Source organism: Dermacentor andersoni, chromosome 6 (genome assembly GCF_023375885.2).
Source record: "Dermacentor andersoni chromosome 6, qqDerAnde1_hic_scaffold, whole genome shotgun sequence".
Taxonomy (NCBI): Eukaryota; Metazoa; Arthropoda; class Arachnida; order Ixodida; family Ixodidae; genus Dermacentor; species Dermacentor andersoni.
This window is the reverse complement of record NC_092819.1, coordinates 170,700,121-170,713,777: the sequence shown is the minus strand read 5'-3', so window position 1 is coordinate 170,713,777 and position 13,657 is coordinate 170,700,121. Positions and strand designations below refer to the sequence as shown.

The window sequence follows — 13,657 nt, the reverse complement described above, 5'->3', positions numbered from 1 at the left end:
GCCTTTCAGTGCAGTCGTAACGAGAGTGTGCGGGATACCTAGTGCTGTTAACTATTTTCGGAGTATCGGTTTCCGCTTGACGAGGAATAGCGATGTGTGAATGGCCATTGTGAATTGGAAAATCTTCTCATTGTGATCACTTGTTGTGGGTGCTAAAACAGAAAAGAGTGCTCGTGTATGGCCAACCCAGTGCAACCCGGAAGCGCCAATCGTGATAAAATATTTGCATTGGTCACCGGCATAGTTCTCACGCATTTCAAGTCCAGTAGACTTGAAATCACCATGCTATATCTGCACGAGCCTCCTGTATGGCGTTACTCAACACAGCGATCACTGCGGTTGGTAAACCAGCATGACGCATATAGCTTTGTGCGTCTGCATTGCCTTTTTGCCGTGTAAAGCAGTAATGTCCAAAGGAGATCGCACAGAAAGAATCTGGTGGCTATTTGCGAGGACGCAATTTCCGTAAGACGAGTGAGGCGTCGTAGAGGATGGGATGAACAAAGTAAAAAAAATATGTTCTCATCCCCCTCTACCGCGAGAAAAAAAAAGAAAATGGGCTAACGTCGCAATAAGACCTTGCATGGTCATGCCGCATGCTTGGATCATGTGCTACAAGGAACAACCAGATCTATAACCCAGCAACTACCACTGCTTCGGATGCTCGCGCAGTCTACAGATGGGCATTCGACAAGTGTAATTCACTGTATACGGTATGCTGTTATTACCAACAAAAACTATATTATTCGCGGGCGGACAATAAGGTTATCCCGCAATATTTCTGCAGGTAACAGTTCGAACACTTGTCAAAGTAAACAGTACAACTCATTCCGCAGCAGAACAGTACTTATTGCTGCGTAACTACAGCTTAAAACTAAGTGAGAAAGCTGCAGTGAGGTTACATTAGTGAAAAAAATTTTCAGAAATACCGACTGATCCTGAGGCCGATTGTAGGCTCAAATGCACGTGCACATCGTGCTGGGTGTTTCGTCCACCTCAATGGCGCAGAAACTTTGGCCATGCTGACCTAAATTGCTTCAGTACATCTCACGGAACAGTTTCCCTCAAGAAGACGCCACGTTATGCTAAATAGAGAGCGCGAAGCAAAAACAGCCACCAGAGGCTGCCGCCGGAGGTATACCTGCCATACAACATGGAGTGCTCGCCCAAGCTTGCATGCCTACTGCCCACGGTTGGCGCCACTGCGTATGCAGCATGGCGGTGCCAGTGAAAAAAAAAACGGTCTCTGCAGCAGCATAAAAATTATACTGTCTTTTAAGACGGGCGGATATGCATTTCTTTCGGTACCAGTATCAGGTGCAGTTGAGCATTTTTGAGTATATGAGTGCTTTTTCTTAGGATATCCTAACGTTGAAACATTCGTTAGGATTCGAGAAGGAAGTCTTAAAGGCCCTTGGCGACATACTCTTCAGCGTATGAAGTGTGCGCAAGGAAAACGCCAGTGGGAGCCATGTTGTCATGAAGCTGCCCAGTGACTGTACACCACTCCCCGTCAGCACTATAGAGGAATTCTGGCATTTGACAACTATCTCTCGGATCGAGACCACATGGACTTAGTGGTAAGCCACTATACCATAGGAAATAAGCTTTGCTGCCACCTGCACAATTATCTTGCCTGCAGTTTGTGCATTATGAACGTGCCAATTTTAGACCCGTATAAATGAGGCAGTGCATGTCAGTTCGGAACTCTGTACTAATTAAATGTCGTGGTTAATAAGTGCGTGAGTTTGTAAGATATGCCATCGCTGGCTATAATGCATTCTGAACTTGCAGTGATTTTTGTGCTGTTTCACCTGATGCATACTACGAATTTATTGTGAATGGAATTGGCAAAGAAGTTATGGAAATGTGATATTAAAACTAATGAAGTAATCCTCCATGAGATTTCTGTAAATTGCCAATTGACATATGCATACCTAGCGCTCCTATATGCTCAAAGGTACAACCTCTGCATTTCGTTTTCTAGCATAGAGGCAGCCCCACATATCGACCTACTTATAGTCAAACCCGGATATATTAAACCCACATATAACGAATTATTGTGTATATCAAAGAGCTGTAATATCCCCTCGAATATGCATGTATATATATTTTACTTCATATATCTAGTTCTTGTGATCCATATCATATTCAATATATCTGGGTTCGACTGTATGGATTACATATACACAGATAAACACATAATACTTATAACAGTGGGAGATAAACTTCTGCGAATTTACAAAAATTGCATTTTACAAGAACTGAGGCCTGAACACTTACTGCTTTTGTAACATTTAATGACAACTTTTCGCTACAGAAGGTTAGCTTGTGTCAGTTCGCAGGAGTTTCTTTGCTGGTTTAAAGATATGGTTTTTAAGAGATAAAATGCTTTTTCCTATCATTGCAAGATTATCTTGCAATGACAAAATTCAAGGTGCAGTTTAGATGTTTGTCAGACCATTTAAACATAACACAACACTGCTTCACTGAACTTTTATTTGGATAGTAATTATATGGACACTCCAAGTGCATTTATGCCGTCGGCGTCACCGTGAGGTTCCGTATAAAATCCAACGGCGATAAAACCGTCGCTGCGCGCTGGGTGTGCGAGTGAAAGCGTGCGAGGCTGAGCCGCCAACCGTAGCTTATTCTCGAGCATGCGAGAAAGGAAGGTGGCCGGAAGCCCGCGGACTGAGTTTACTAGCGGTACACAGGGAGGAGGAGACGGTAGAGGTGGGGGTTGCGTTCTGCTTTCGTGGCTGCTGCTGACGGGGCTGCCGCGCGGGCACCGTACCTTGAAAGCGATCTGCTGTGTGGCCGAAGTGTGCGCCCACCGGGCCTCATTTTCAAAGCAATCTGCGATGGGTACGAAGTGCATACGCCGAGTGCTGGTAGCTTAGTATGCGCTGTGCTTTCAGCGTTCGCGTTGAAGCGATACAAGCGACAGTGCGAAGGTCAATTTGCCTGCTGCTGCTGGCGTGCTTTCCAGGTTTTGACGAGTTTCCGCGGTCATCAAGCGAGATGTGTTCATGTTTACCTGTACGCGCGTGACACCGTGCTTGTTTACTTAGTAAGCGAACATTTACAACTTTATACAGCTGATAAAACTACTATCCTTACTTCGGATAGCTGTCTACTAATTTGCTATCGCAATCGATGCTTCGCCTTCTGGGCGAAACTGCAACTTGTTTTATTCATGTATTGCATTTCGTGTTGCAGGTTGGCTATTTCTCTCTGAAAGGTGGCAGCGGTGCAGAAGACGGAGTTCGCAGGGTGCTCCGACAAATCGTCTCCAAGACAGTTGCACTGCAGTGCAGCTGGGCCGGCTCCTCAGGGAAAAAAATTCCATTCAAAAGCCTCACAAATGTGCTGCATCTTTTGCTTGGTAAGCATCAACGTAAAACAAATAGTACTTTGTCTTCTGCTGCGGCTTTCAATATTTCCACCATTACGAGCTTTAGTGTTATATATACTTCTCTATGCTATGGTGTTGCAGTTACAGTTTAGATAAAATATTTGACCATGATCAGTATATTACAGACACTCCATTACTGATGTTTGTTTGGCAGCACGTCCTATAGATGCTGTTTTGTTCAGTTTTCAACAGTGGCTGCCCTCGTGAAGACTGCATAGTTGTGTAATCTGGAGTAACAGAGTCAACAAGGTTGGAACACAGTTTCGCAACAATCATTGCTTCCCCAGTTCAGAGTTGGATCACCTTAGTTTGTGTTTATGAACTTTCCTATTTTTTAAGCTCATAATGAAAGCAGGCACGCAATTTTATGGTTTACTACTGAGCTACACAAGTAAGGTACAGGTTGCTTAGGGGAAGATCGAAAAGTTTAACATAAAACAATGTGTTTCAAAATTTTCAGAAGACATATTTATGCATTTAAGTGTGTAATTTTAAGGCGAAGGTGACATTTTAAGGTGACATTGAAGAAAAATGGCCAGCACCGCAAAAAATGCTTGGATTGACGTCACATTTCTCGGGGAGGTTCCTGTGAAAAAAGTAAATTGGTAGCTTTGAAAGAAAGAATTGGTACGTATCGGTCTGGTTGTGGATCAAACCCGGGCACGCCTGGGTGCGAGATGAGCACGCTTCCCTGAAGCCACGGCCGCTTCACTGTTCTAGCTTTTTAAACGTATGCCTAGTGCGTGCCTGATTTCACACGTCCCGTGGCAGCCATCTTGCTGTCTAACGATGTGGCCTAGTGCATGCAATAACATACAGCAATTTATGTAACGTTAAGTGTCCATATGTGGCGTTCAGGAGGTCGCCTTAGTACCACACCTGTACTTCCCATTGCGGCTCGTTATGTCTTACAAAGAAGTTTAGCCCTGATTGTATAACTTGATGCATCACGAATTGTCTTTCAAAGAAGTTCAACCCTAACTGTATAACTTAATATATTACCAAATGTGTAGCTGGCTTTCGCCTTCTTGTGCTACAAGAGCGTAACACTTGCCGAACTCTTTTTCACAGGTGCAACACGTGCCCTCTTCGGCACGACTGATGCAGCTGTTGCAGATACCATCAAAAGGTGGCTGATGCTTGCTGCAGACCAGCAGGGAGGCCGGACACACAGACGGCGCGTCGCCTTGTTGAGGCAATCCGACACAAGCCAAGCCAGCACCTCGTAATCTGTTTGATGTAGCCTCTTTTTTTTAAAACAGTTCTGCTACATGTTATTCCACATATCAGGAGTGTAAAGCTTTCCCAGCGTGGCGCACAGCGTGTACAATGTACAAACAACTTCAGTGCCTTTGCTTGCAACGATGTCCCGGTAACACTCCCTGGCAAACAGTATTGCAAATTTTGCCAAAACTGGGTGTACTTGAAACCTATCCTTCAAGTTGATTACAAGTTTATCAACAAAAGCTTTTCTGGTTCCCTGCATTCAAACTTCAAATTCTGATGTGACTGACAATGTAATATCATTGCTGGCACAGAATTCTTTAAGGTTTGTCTTGAGGTCTTTCTGTGCCTCCAGCATGGTTATTGTAGATGTTATCACGTCCTGCAAGAGATCAACATGCAGCGACCTTGCTTGGAGGGCTTTGATAGCCTCTCAGTCAATGAGATATCATACATCATCAAAAGTGTGCCTACAAACCTGCCACTTAAGTTAAGCTTTAGCAGCACAGCTGCCTTATTGTCACCCCTCTCATCTGCTTCTCGGGAGAGACTTGCTGTGATGGCTTGCAGATTATTTTGGACAGCAGCACACGAGCCTCCAACACTAAGCCAGCGTGTGGCAGATGGCTCAGTAATCTTTGAGCCCACTCATTGACTGATGTGTTCAAATATGCCGTTTTAAAATTATGTAACAGCTTATTCGTTCACGTAATTGCCTTCGCCCTTCCTTTTTCTGTGGGACATTTCATTTTTAGGCAGCTGAATGATGTCATGTGGTTCGGCCACCTAAAAGAGAGCATTAGCTGTGCCTTCTGTGTCTCGTGGCTTGATATGTGCAATAACTTTTGTGATACAGTTTACTACAGTCATGGGCAAGGAACTTAATATATTAACTGATGTGTTCAATTATGCGTTTTTAAAATGCTGTAACAGTTTATTTGTTCACATGATCGTGTTCCACCCTTTCCTTTCTTGTGATATTTCATTATTTTTACAGCCGAATGATGTGCTGTTCGGCGATCTGTTTCCCTTGTTAGCTTGATACGTGCAGTCATTTTCTGTAGTTTACTGCTGTCCCTGTTAAGGAACTGGATATATTGACCTAATTATGTGTTCAAGTATGCGTTTTTAAAATGATGTAACAGTTTATTTGTTCACATAATTGTATTCACCCTTTCCTTTTTTGTGAAGTTTCATTTTTATACAGCCGAATGATGTGTGGTTCGACCATCTGTGCACCTTGTTGGCTTGATATGTGCAATAATTTTCTGGGATATAGTTCGCTGCTGTTCCTGTTAAGGAATTGGATACATTGAGTCTTCACCGGTGTGTTGAATTCTGCCTTTTTGAAAAATGATGTGACAGTTAATTTGTTCACGTAGTTGTGTATTCTATGCTTTCTTTGTGTTTAGACATGTTCGATATGATGCTACTGTATTCTTCAGCACAAAATAAAAATGAAACGCCGAAAATGTTTGTGTTGAGACATATTTGATGTGGGACAGATAAAAATCTACAAGAAAGTAGCAGGGCATTTATATGTAGCCAAGATAAAAACGAAAAAATTGGGGATAGAAATTGCATTGGCCAAATGCTTGGCTTCCACAGGAAGAATATGCTTGGCTGTTGCATGGTGTTCCACTGCAGTGCCAGCTATGGCAAGAGGTGTTTCCAATCGTTGGCCATGCATGGCCTTCCATTGCTTGGCCAATGGTAGGCTTGTCACTCCAGCCACGCACAGACCTTGCTTGGCCTCCAACAACTTTCCAGTGACGGACAGCTTGGCCAATGATGATTTACCATGCTTGGTTATAGTAAATTTTGCCGGTAGGGTATAGAATGGGCAGAAGAACCCTCCCTCCCCCCCATAGATCTCTTACAAAGAAGGAAGAAGTTATCTGGCGAAAACTACAGACGGGTACCTTCCCAAACCCCTATATCCTACACAAATGGCATGCTGAGGTGCGCTCTTCCAAATGCAAAAACTGTGAAGGCATAGCGACACTAAATCACATGATCTGGGCTTGCCCAGCGCTAAACGGTCTACATGAGAACAAAGAATCATGGGAATCCTCCCTCCATAGCCAGGAAGAACAAGCCCAAAAACAAGTCATCGGTCAAGCCCAGGCCGCCGCCGGAAGCCAACTGATTCCGGCCGACGTCTAGAGGGGAGGTAGACGATGAAAGAGGGAGCTGTGTCTCACCCCGATCACCCATACTCTCTGACGGGTGCAAATGAAGTGCTTTCTGTCTCTCTCTCGTCGAAACAACGTCCGATGCCGGTCGCTAGACGCCGACGTGGGACGCCAACGTCGGATTTTCTGCAACACGGGCTCGTTAACGTTATGGCGTTACGGCCATTTCAGGGACCCGTTAATCTATTACAGTGCTCTAGCATGGTATACGATGACGGTGCGTCAAAAGGCTAATGTCTAGGCATGTCTAGTGTGGTAAAGCAGGAAGTGGGCGCATCTAAGGTACCACGTATCGCGATAAGGGCTGTCGCGGGTACTCTGCCGCCGTTCTGGAAAATAAGCATGAGTGCAAAGAATCACTTTCCTCCAGAACGTCAAGGAGCGCTAGCTACGGTTAGGCTTCCAGACGCAAGAAACAGCAAAGTGACCCACAAACGATATCTACACGCCAAGCAAAAGATAGGACATAGACGTGCGTATTTATTGGAGGCCTTGCTGTTGATTAGCAAGGTGGTTTAAGGTTACCACGAGTGTACGTTTGTTGCATCAACGCAACAGCAGGCAGGTCAACCAGACGGCGTGCAGACGCCGGGCGATTAGGTGGCGCGGATGAGCATATGTTGACGGGTTGTAGCGTTCCTAAATGTTGTATAAGAAGTCGTGCAGTTCCGCAGCGTTGCAGGGAACCATAGAGTGATAGAGTATAACCTTGAGTGGGTATATGGCCGTCCAGATTTTGTGCTTTTGCCGAGGTTTACTTGGGAGGAATTTCAAAAATTGCAAGTCTAGGGGCAAGAGCCTGTACGTCCCGCAGTAAACCCAAGGGTGGCCTCGCCAACCGGCGAAAATGCTGCAAAGTCCATACGGGGATCCGTATGGAGATAGGGTATTTTCTCTACGGTTTGCAACACAGCCAAGTTTAGGATCTTAGCGAAACCGGAATATAAAGCAGATTAAATGTGAATTGCTGAGTATGACTCAGCACGTCTAGGTGCCCACGCAGGCGTAATGAAAGCCGGGCAATTATGGAAAATAGGAAGCGGCGGCATGTGCATACCATGCGATTCTGCTCTTCTACGCAATTCACATCGGCTACATTTTGCAAATAGGCCGGAATTGTTTCTGTATTGTTCGATATTAATCAACTGTGCTTTCCATGATCTTTTCTTGCACCTCCTCTCCTCACGCTGTTTGAAACTGTGGCACGAAGGCGAATGATTCGCGCCTAATCTGTGCCAAAACCAAAAGCATGTGCAATGATGGAAAGGAACCAGCGTTTCATCGCTACAAAGTATCTGCTTAAATATAGCCGCCTTATGGTTTAGCGTAGTGCAAAATTAGAAAGTATACGAACCTGTTCGGGTGGAGGGGTCACGATGAACGCTGGCTTCGTTACGGTCATCACCACCTGCGTAAAAACACGTAACATATGGGAAAAGAAATTGTCATCTACTCGAATGGTAGTACGAAGCTACAGAGGAAAAATAAAGGAATTGTTTCCCAGAAAGCAATCTTCGCAGATTAAGAAAACTACGTTGTGACTCGTGAATCGAACCCGGGACCAACGCTTTTAGGGGACGCTCGCCATACCATCTGAGCTAACCAGGAGTCTAGAAGGTTGCCAGCGCGAGGCTGTATTAATCGAGAACTCAAGCACTATGACACTGAACGTGGAAAATCAGTTCTAGGGAAGCAAGACAATGCAGTTTTCCATTAATTAATTTTCCTCCCCGTTGCGGGCATACACAGAACTGATTTGCGAAAGACAGTAAATGTGAGTGATCTCGTAGATCGAAAACCTAATTCTTTCCATGTAGTGGTGTGAAAAAGCCGTTCTCATTAAAAATCTTGGCATATTTAGCGTCTGTTTGGCCAGGCATGTTTTCGCTATCTGAAGGACGCACAGAATATTTTTAATCTGCAGAGATTTCAGAAATAGGTAAATAAACAATGGACACTATTAAATAAGACGCCAGGTCTTTCCTCATGTATAACATCGCTCTGCTATTCCTAGCAATCCGCGATGATTTATACATTACATAGCTTGAAAGACGAAGTCATCTCGTACGCCTGCCTCCTGTATACATAAAACAGGAAAGTTATGTTGAGCGAGTAGCTTGCGAAAATCAGCTTATTTATTACGAAGGCTATTAGTACTCCATTGAAATATGAAAACATTGCCGTAACGATTATTCATTGTAAGCCTCCCGTGGAGCTGATGGTGGTTGGAGAAGCACCAGCGACTCCATAGACAGAAGCGCTTTTACCTACGGCAGGTTGCTCGCTTCTGGAATGGCACTGAGAATTGCACGCAGAGCTGTGAATAGCATGGGCAGGATTATCTGTGCCGCAAGTATAGACGCGCAATCACCAAACGACACTGAAGCACCATCTCTGACCGGAACAGATCGCTCAAGAGCTGTCTGGGATGGCCGCTCGCATGAGTGGTGTGGTTGGGGCGAATGCTGAGGTAGTCGCTGAGATGTTAGATTAGGTAGGTTCGTCAATGGCAGAGGGCGTTGCTGAGAAGGTCGGCAATTCTGGCTCGACGCCTGGGCAAGATGAGCAGCATTCCCGTAAAGGGGTCGTATCGCCCACTACCGGAACGTTGTCGACTTGGTTGCTTTATAGCCGCAGAATTGTCCGCTTGTTCCTGCTATTTGTTGGTAGTTGCAGGGGCATACCATGGGATATCAAGGTTATGTGTAGGCGCATTATAAGGCGGCAGCCCTCCGTATATCAACTCGAGTCAATGTAGGCAGCTCCGGATGGATGGATGGATGGGTGCATGGACGGACAGATGGATGTTACGAGCATCCCCTTTGGAACAGGGCGGTCCTGTTGCGCCACCAATCTCTTGCTATTATACTGCCTAATGTTATACCTAGGTCAAAAGAGAGAAAAAAAGAAAAAGAAGCACTAATTTTCAAAAGGGAATTTTCTGATCTCCTATTGTGAACTTTGTTTGTGTACGCCTCAGTTTTATGTGGCTTTCCTACTTTTCTCCCACGAATCTTCCAATCGCCTCTTACTAATCTCTATTGCAGATATATTTACTTTCACCCTGCTATCGCTGAACCCAAGGGTTTCAAGGAGGCCAGTGCTGCCTAAATCGACCGCTGGGCAGATATCTTCAGATTTTAAAGAAACATGCTCCTTCGTTTCCCTACATTTGTCGCAGCAAGCACATGCTTCTTCTTCCTTGTTGTATCTCGCTTTGTAAGTGCGTGTTCTAAGGCTCGGTTCGAAAAGTAATGAGCTTCCCTTTGAGTTATCATAAATTGTTTCTTTCCTGATTTCTTTTTTTCCTCTTAAGTACTTACTCATGGCAGGTTTCTTTTCCGCTGCCACCACCCATGAGATTATTTCAGCCTCTCTGACTCTCCGCTTGACGGTCTTTGTTGCTGCGTTGCTCACCCTATAAGACACATAGTTATTTTCCTTCATGGTGAATCAATATTTTTCCTGTAAAAATACCTCAGCACTCTCCCAGCGCATTTACTTTCCCAGCCCATATTCCTCAGTCGTTCTTCAGAAACAATTTTACTGTGAGCTTCCCTCACTTCAAAACTTGTGCAGCCCATATCATCCTGCATAGCTTCATTTGTAGCCTTCCCATGAGCACCCAATGCGAGACGTCCAACTGACCGTTGGTTGCCATCGAGTCCTGATTGTACCCCTGATTTCAAGCAAACAACCGCATTTAAAAAAAATGTAAGTCCTGGAATCCTTGCACACTTTACATACCCCGCAGCAACTCGTACCTATTGTATCCCTATAGCACACTGTGCTTCATTATGGCTGCATTTCTCTTTCCCTTTACTGTTAGTTTTTTCCTGTGTTTCTATATCTATTGCCTTTGTTTATCCATATACCAATGTATCTATATTCTTTCACCCGAAGTAATTCCTGGCCTTGTACTGCCACTGTCTGTTCACTGTTTTCATTGAATACCATAACACCTGATTTGCTAACACTGAATATTAGGCCAAAATTCTTGCCTTACTGGCCACAGATATTAGCCAGACGTTGCAGATCACTTTGCTTGTTGCGAGCAACAAAATGACGTCTGCATAAAATAAACCTGGAAGCTGCTGCTCCACTACTGTACCCGCATGTTTGTATGAGAGATTAAACCCGATATTACTTCCTTCCAGTGTGCTCTCCATCCTCACGATGTACATCACAAACAGCAGTGGGTATAAAGGGCACCCCTGCCTTAGTCCCTTGTTGATATCAACTTTCTCTGCTCGTTATCCTTTCTCATTCAACGCAAACGGTATGTTTTATGTAAATCTCTTACAAAAGCTGTAGAAAATCGTCGCCTAAGGCTTCCCCTTTCAGACTATCTCACAAAATATTGCGTTGTACGTTGTCATGGGCTCCTGTATTGTCTAAAAAGGCCACATATATAACGGTGTGCTTTCTAGTCTTAATATTTGAATACACTGAGTAAGAAAAAGTAAGTTATCATTCAAACGCCTACCTATTCTGAATCCATTCTGAAGTTCTCCCAAAATGTAATTATTCTCTGCCCGTGATTGCAGCTTGAATTTGATTGCCTGCATTGCTAATCTGTATATTACGGACGTAACGGTCAACGGTCTATATGAGGGAATTTTGTTTTCCTACCGCTTACCTTCATAAATTAAATTCATTCTACTTTATCGCCAACCGTCTGGTATTTGTCTATCTTTTGAAGTTCGTTTTCCCTGCTTTCACAAGAGCTTCGTTACGTTTTGGTCCTAATTTATTAATCAGCCTAACGGGAACCTCGTCTAGCCCTGTGGCTGTGTGCTTAGGAATTTTATCTTCGACTTTCTTCCAGTTGAAATTTGTCAGCACCAGCTCCTTTTCCATTTGGTTCTCTTTCATGCTCTTTCTTTCTTCGATTGCAACCTCGTCATTGCCTTGGAAAGATGCGACTGTTATTTTTCGGATGTAACTCAAAGCCGCTGCCCCTTCCAGTTTCTTTCCATCTTCGTCTGGATATCTTGTTGTATTGTTGTTGACTTCCTGCCTAATAATTTTATGTGATTCCAAAATACTGTAGGCGCGACCCTCTTTTTCTCACGTATTTCTGACTACCAACGCTCACTTTCACCTTTTATCTCTGCTTGTAGCAGTATTTGAACCATAGATTTTTTCACCCGGTATATTTGCCATTTTATGGCTATTTCATCTTGCGGCAACTGCAATTTTTCTTTGGCTGCCTGTGCTTTCTCGATACTTTTAGCCGTTCGGCGTTCTCTTCTGGTAACTCCCTGTACCACCAGCTTTTCGGTTTCTTTTTTCCTTTCCAACGAACGAATGTTTCTCTTGTTATTACACTTAGAAGCTAACCATATTCCCATTCTTTACTTGGCCTTTTGTCAAGTTCTTCCTGCAGTCTTGGAACTATATTTGTTATTTGTCCAGCGTTCAAATTTCTACTGGTGATTTTGCACTCCTTGCTCACATTCCCAACTACATATCTCATTTTTAAGATGATACTTTATGGTTACTCGCAATGCTGCTATAGGATTCCTCGTCAATGACCGTTGCTCTCAACCTATCATGAATTCTTTCTCTCATAAGACAGTAATCAATGGTCGATTGCTGGTTTCTCACTTCCCACATGATCTGCCCTTGACACTTAGGCGATGTATTCACGATAACTAGCTTATGTTGCTCACAAAGATGTAGCATTGAATGCGCATTGTTGTCGGTATAGCCACATAGATCATGTGCGTCGGCATTCATTTCACCTAATAGGATAATCTCAGCATCATTCCTGAAACCCTTAATATCAGCACTGAGGCATTCCTCTAGCTCTTTGTTCTTTTCTGTGCGAATATTTCAGGTTCACAAATACGTTACGCCAAGCGAAGTTTTCTTTCCACTCATTGTACCTGATAACCAAATATGCTCTTGACATTTTGAATTTAGTCTTTTCCATTTGGCTCCCTGATGGATGAGCATTCTGACTTCCCCTCCCTTTCTTTCCGACTTAGGTCTGTTGCACCCTTCCCAAAGATATTTCTCAATCACTGGCGGCTCTACCGAGTCTCTAAGGTGCGTTTCTGTAACCGCATACACCCCTATTTGTTCCCTATTTAACTGCTCCTCAATCTCTGCCCACTCTTCCTTTCTTCTGCCACCCTGCATGTTTATGTAGCCTATTGCATGGCGAGCTCTCTTTCTTGCTTTCCTCCTTTTCCTGTTATCGACGCCGATGCTCTTCCGAGGTTCCGCTAGGGGACCTTCTTCATTATTACCTACTCTGGCTTCCTGAGCCCCCGTGGGCCCCCTGAAAAAGATACAGCGCGGTCACCAAGCCGCCAGCCCACCTCTCGTGCCAGCCTGTACTTGAAGTGGATCCCGTCTCGTTCAAAACCAGCACACCTTCTCAGTTCCCTGTTTATTTCGACAACCTCCAAACCTTTCTGTCGGCTCAATTTCCATATCGCCTCATTAGCAGCCACTACGGCTCTTTGCACGTGACTGTCTCGTACAGGCACCTCCGGCACCGTGCACACCATGCACTGTACCTGAGGGGACAGCTCGTGCAAGTCTTGTACCCCCTTCGCAATGCACTGGGCCACTCGTGTCTGCCGTTTGACAGTGTCTGCCGTTTGACTCGATTCACTCGCCATTCCCATCCGTCCCCTTGTTTGCCATGAGGGACCCCCTGGACACTGCATGCGTTCCCGGCTTTCTTTCGATGTACTGCACGGCTTCTTCTAATGTAAGTACCGAAGCTTTATGAGCACGTGCCTTCTAGCAAAAACCAATACGCACAAATCTAAATCCTTAGAAAGCCGCGATGTAATTCTCACCA

General features: G+C 44.5%; 1 long non-coding RNA gene across 1 annotated transcript; it reads left to right on the top strand.

The window, feature by feature from the left end:
• Window positions 1–1,475: 1,475 nt before the first annotated feature.
• LOC129382773 (uncharacterized) lies at window positions 1,476–4,638 on the top strand. Its single transcript, XR_011895050.1, has 3 exons — window positions 1,476–1,580; window positions 3,223–3,388; window positions 4,490–4,638. It is a non-coding gene; the product is annotated as an uncharacterized lncRNA (long non-coding RNA).
• Window positions 4,639–13,657: the final 9,019 nt, after the last annotated feature.